The sequence below is a fragment of the Neoarius graeffei genome, chromosome 14, assembly GCF_027579695.1.
Source record: "Neoarius graeffei isolate fNeoGra1 chromosome 14, fNeoGra1.pri, whole genome shotgun sequence".
Classification (NCBI taxonomy): Eukaryota; Metazoa; Chordata; class Actinopteri; order Siluriformes; family Ariidae; genus Neoarius; species Neoarius graeffei.
The window spans coordinates 57565492-57571491 of record NC_083582.1 but is presented as its reverse complement, the minus strand read 5'-3'; the positions used below and the strand labels follow the sequence as shown (position 1 = coordinate 57571491).

The window sequence follows — 6000 nt, the reverse complement described above, 5'->3', positions numbered from 1 at the left end:
CAACCCCGTCTCACTGCTTGAACAGTCACTGCACTGTCGCTGGCACTGATGCCATGTTCGTCATGGGGTGAAGAGCGGAACGGTGATGTAAATGAACACTGCTCCAGAAGATACAGGGTGCGGAATACGAGCACGCGCAGTGACACGGATACGCGCATTGGCTTCAGAGCAGCGGATTGGGAGCGAGGGCGCGCAGGAACACGGGCGCGCGCATTGTGAGGTACAGGCGGTCAGGACAGCGTTTTAAAGTTTAGCTCGGCTTTTCCTGGACGGGCAGGCCGACCTGGCAGCACCGAGTCCCTGGGCACAAGGTCAGTCCTGTACAGGGGTTCTCCGGGCCTTGTTTTTTTGTTTAAATGCGATTTTGTTGGATAAATCCAGAGTTATATTGTTGTTGGTGGTGGGTTGCACCGCTGCGGCTAACCAGCAACCACAGCTGAGGGAAAAAGCCAACCTGCTGTGTAACTGTACACTTCATTTAAATACAGAAAATGGGTTTAAATGTAGAAGGGTATGATATTTTTTTTTGTGTGTAAATATATACAGGTTCGTTTCTGTGGTGCAAATTTAACAGAGAATTGTTGTTGTTTGTTGTTGAAACAACGAGCTGTGTTTATCAGAGTCTGTAGAGTGCTGAGGGGATGAGTCGATATTTATCGACGATACCGGAGCAAAGTTTCTCGGTTAATGGTGGTGAAGGCAGGTAGTCCAGTGTCAGGACAGAAGCTGCGTTTATACATCATTAACTCTTCGCCATTGCGGTTTTCACACCAGCTCAGGCAGCTTTGGCTCTGGATCTTTTACCTGAATCAACTGATGAATTAAATCTCTTTACCCTTTAAACCAGTTGCTCCAGCCACCCTTGTATATCTGGGTCTGTCTCAGAAACTGGGTACTGTGGGGGAACCCCACTAAATATACTCACACTCAATAAACTATACGGTTTTGAATGGTGATGTTGGTTTTAATTTGAAATAAAATGATGAAAGAAATAATACAGATAAAACTAAATCTTTGATGTGAATACTTTATTCAGAATTTGTCAAATTCTGCAAATTTGTGGAAAAATGGCAGCTTGATCTGGGACATGATAAATGGTTGACTACATTGCATTCGCTTAAAAAGGTCGTAGTCCACTGAAAAGTCTACAGTTATCACTAATTGTATTTTAAGTTGTAACTTTATACACCTCACAGAATAATCATAACCGTAATAAAACGTCATGCAAAATATTTGATCACCGTCGTAACTCCGTTTTTCGCAGACCCAAAACCGTGTGTTTTGATCTAAACGGAAGGTCAAGGTCACTACTTCACCAAAAGTAGTAACTTAAAATTACTACGCCATATAAAAATTGTTAAATCTGCAATTTTGTTTTTTAAAATGAAAGCTGAAAGTGAGGTATAGAATATGTTTCTTACAGAATATGTTACGATGGTAGCTGGTCTTGTATGAATTTCTGAGCTATAAAATGAGTTGTGGTCTATTTTTTACCGTAGCGTGTTATTTGTGTGCGGGGAAGGACACACATTAACAATTTGCATGTGTAGAATGGAATTTTCCACTCCAGCAGTTAGAAGTTGATCGTGCTTCCATTTGCGGTCTTTCTGTTACGCGGGTGATCTGTTCGGATGTTATCGCTGAAAAGATGAGTTTTGACAGTTTTATTTTGTTTTCGTCTTGCAGTATGAGGCAATAGAATGTTTCTTTTTCATCTTAATTTCATATTTTGTAGTGTTTGCATATTTTTGGCCAATATTTTGCAACCATGGTCAATTTAAATCGAACTTTTGATAGAATCTATGACCAGTCATTTTGCCCCGCCCCCGCCCCGTCCGGTGCAGTAGTGATGTCCCGTTGCTCGCGCGCCGCAGCAGAGACCCGCGCGACCTTCGGCCGGTACAGTCGCTGTTCTTTTACCACCGCCGTTATTCTCATCTTTCCGGTGTGTTCTTGAGTTTTCCACTGTGTCCTGTTTCGCCAAATCAAATACCCAAAATGTATCATATTCTTCATATTTAAGTGAATAATCAATTCAGTCATCATAACTTGGCATTTTTAACCCAAGCAATCAAAAAGAGGAAATTTATTCAATATTTTCACTCATCTGTGAAGGAGGGGCTTTAATTTTTCATGATGTAGTTATTTTATATGGAAATCAATTTTACAAAAGCATTTGAATTGTAATCAAAAAATTTCCACAGTGGAGGCCGGATAAAGCAAGATACTATCTTTATTCTTATTAAACATGACAAAAGAAACATTGAGTGTTAGGTAAATGCAAAAAAAATAGTAAAATTAGAAAATTTATTTTTTGACCATAATATCCCAAATGAGAGCCCAGTTTCTGAGACGGACCCATGTACTGTTCACCCTTAGAACATATTTACAAGAAAAAAAAAAGTCTAAAGACAAGGTTTTGTTCATATCAGTTTTCTCCTTCATTATATTAAAACAATCAGAATCACTTTTATTAATCCCCGGAGGGAAATTCAAATTTGCTACCAAGCTCCTGAATCAGAGAAGTAAACATGTCTAAAAATAGAAGATAAAATCTTCTGAAAAAAGAATAAATAAAATACATTTAAATAAGTTCAATAACTTAAGTAAAAGCAAAATGAAGTGATTTTATATACAATGATTCCTATATACATATATTGCACCTGAGTTAAGGATACAGTATACATGGTAAGACAGTGTACCACAGTTATACGGTATTGTACAGCTTGACCAACAGGTAGGAATGATTTCCTGTGTCTCTCAGTTGTACATGACATGTACGTTTTTGAAAAGACAGCATGACAGAATACAAAAATCACTCAAAGTTATGCTTCAACATTCACCAACTCACAGGCTGTGTCTGAAAGGTGAGTAATACCTGTGTGAAAACCAGTCTTTACATTTTACATGAAGAATTCATGTCATGGTGTACAATAAATGATTACTGCAACTTTACAAAGATGCTTTATATAACATTGTTCAATTATCTTTTCAAAATTCATACATTTTGTCATAAATATTCACCTGGGATACCTGTAAAGGGTAAAATACGTATGTAGAGGCAAATTCAGAGTCGTCATTATGGGGTATACACGGGGCCGTCATTAAGGGGTAAAGAGTTAAAGCCAACAGAGCACATGTGAGCCCTGACACCACAAATACCATCAGGTTAATTATAGGAGACTTTATCCGGTCATTTAGGGCAGCAAAATAGCTAAGCAGGTTGCACTTTATTACATAAATTATGACACTAAAACAGTGTACTGTATAAAGTCCACTAATTAACTTTTAACTATTGATTGAAAAGCATTCCAGGTGTCTACCTCGTGAAGCTGGTTAAGATAATGCCAATAGTGTGCAAAGTGTCATCAAGGTAAATGTTGGCTGCATTGAAGAATCTAAAATATCAAGCATTTGTATTCATGACACAATTCCATACATGTTCGAGATGCTGTTTCATAGTTTTGGTGTCTTCAGTATTGTTCTACAACGTAGGAAATATTCAGAATACAGAAAAAAATGTGTGTGTAGGGGTGTACAAACTTTTGACTGGCACTGTAGTTGCAAACAAGTTAAATTGGTCAGAAGAAAATGGCAGAAACAAAGTAAAGTTAAAAAAAATCTCTTCACTGAAAGAACAACACTTTCTTTTACAGTTGGTGTTAAATTCACCAGCAATGCTATATCTAAGGGTAGTACCTCACTGGGCTGCGACAGCCTGCGACTTGTTGGAGACACAACAATTGCGATAAAATATGTGAATTGGTGACAATTTTCACTTGGAATCACACTGAATTGATATTCGCATATTTTATCGCAGTTGTTGTGTCTCCAACTAGTCGCAGGCTGTCGCAGCCCAGTGAGATACACTCGCACTTCCTGTCTCGCAGAAACTCAGTGCGTTTACATGCACATCCAAATCGAGCTACTGTCGGTAATCGAGCTAAGGGTCCCAGCAGGGGTGCCAGAGAAATCCAATCCTACATGCACACAAGGAAATCGAGCTATTGTGTGAGGTACATTGTGCACCCGAGCCACAGGTGGCGCTACACGCCCCATCGTGTTGGTACACTTCCGGTTGTTGTCATGAAGAAGAGCTATTCAAGAGTATAAACAAAGTTATCAGCAGTGTTGCCAGGTACTGCTGACGTTTTCCAGCCCAAAACATGTTCAAATCCGCCAAAATGCACTTAAAACCGCCCAATCTGGCAACACTGGCAGTTCCGTGTTCACAAGTTCCGTGCTCAAGCTGTTAGGCTTGCTCTAACAGACTGTATGGCTACAAACTGTCCTGCGCAGACCACTGTTTTGTAAGACAACTTATTTTGCACAATTGTATATTTTTCTAAAGTCCATTTTTTGCTTACAAAATTTTTTGCTTACAATTTAACTTATGTCTTAATAAACACACAAAAAGTTCAATTGTTTTGTTTTTATTGACATTCTTCAGATGTTGGACATATATATACACACACACACACACACACACACACACACACACAAATACAATGACTTGTTTATGTACACAATTCACAGCTATGCAACAGCTGTACAGATGTATTTGGTGATAGAGTAAGTGAGCTAAATTTTAACAGTGCAAACAATGCCACAAAAAGAAAAGATTCATGCCGTTGTCATGATTTGTTGTCATGCCGACCGAGGCTGTTGTGTTTCCCGCTTGTGGTCTCGTCACTCGTCACTTCCGGAAGGGGCAGTGCTGAAGTAAGTAGCTCGAATACGTAGCTCGATAGGGTATACATGCACTAAGTAGCTCGGCAGAAATCGCATAATCTAGGTCGTGTAGCTCGATTCCGAGAAATCAAGTTCGGTTCAATTTCAGCCGAATTAAGGTGTATACATGGCATTTTGAACTTCGATTTCAGTCGAGCAACGGCAGAAATTCGATTCTCTCTATGTGCATGTAAACGCACTGACTGACTTGAGAAGGGTTCGTGACGGCTTTGCGACACCAGCGACGCATTTGTGGCTACTTTGAGAGAAATTTTGTCGCACAAATTTTTTGAACATGTTCAAAATTTCAGCGACGAAGGAGCGACACTTTGCAACTCATGCGAGAAAATTGAGAAGCCCCGCGAATGTTTCAAGACACTTTTGAAACTCCCTCGCGAATGACGTTCGCAAGCTGTCGCAGCCCAGTGAGATACTGGCTGAACTGTCAAAGCTAATTCTGATAATAATCTCAGTGTGACTTTATTTGTATTGCAATAAACAAGATCCAACCACATGGCCTTTTGTTTGTTTGAACAGGGAAAAATTCGCAATAAGCTCTCATTTGATTACTTTACTTTACTTGACACCAAACTCGCAGCATTTCAGCCAACCTTACAAATTCCCCACTTACAAACAACAGCCCTTTCCGTGTCCTGAAAAGATAAAATAACTTTTGAAGGTTTGATAGAACTAAGAAAAGCTGGATTTCTCCAATGTTGACCTAAGGGTTTGTCACGAAAGCTGTTTTATGTAGTTCATATTGGAATTAATTAAAAAAACAACATGCTTGGGAAAATCTGTCGGTGGTTCTTCGAGGAGTCATTGGATGGGCAGTGGTTCATAGCTTACCAAAAGTGTTACCTGGAACTGTCCAACAGGGAAACGCTCTGTTTCTAAAGTTCTACATTTAAACCATTCAAAGTTTCCTCAGAGAGATAACTTAAAACCTATTTTGTAAGCGTATAGCTAGATCCTGTGTCATAAAAATTAGTTTTATAGGTGAGTCATAAAGTTATACATTTTCACTCCTGTGGCTTGCTAGTTACAACAAAAACTAGAAGGGCACTCGGTCAATGGCGTACCTCCGCTAAGCCATATATCCTTGACTTGCAAATGACGTCAAAGCAAAATAGGAACCCGGATGTCAGCCATGTTGGTGGATATACAAATGTGGGGTCAAGCAACATTCCATACAAAACATAGTCACGCGTGCGCAACTCTCCGTTTTTCCACTGCTTTAAGCGTTCTTTTAGCAATGCCATATACAAA

The 6000-nt window shown here is 39.5% G+C and overlaps 1 protein-coding gene across 11 annotated transcripts in view; it reads left to right on the top strand.

Annotated features, from left to right (window-relative positions):
• Nucleotides 1-215: 215 nt before the first annotated feature.
• The window catches only part of arhgap12b (Rho GTPase activating protein 12b), a 117225-nt gene continuing 111440 nt past the window's right edge, over nucleotides 216-6000 (top strand). For all 11 annotated transcript variants that reach the window (XM_060940128.1, XM_060940131.1, XM_060940130.1 and 8 more), the window contains exon 1: nucleotides 216-311. The gene's annotated coding sequence lies outside the window, so the exon portion shown is untranslated. The remainder of the gene's footprint in view (nucleotides 312-6000) is intronic.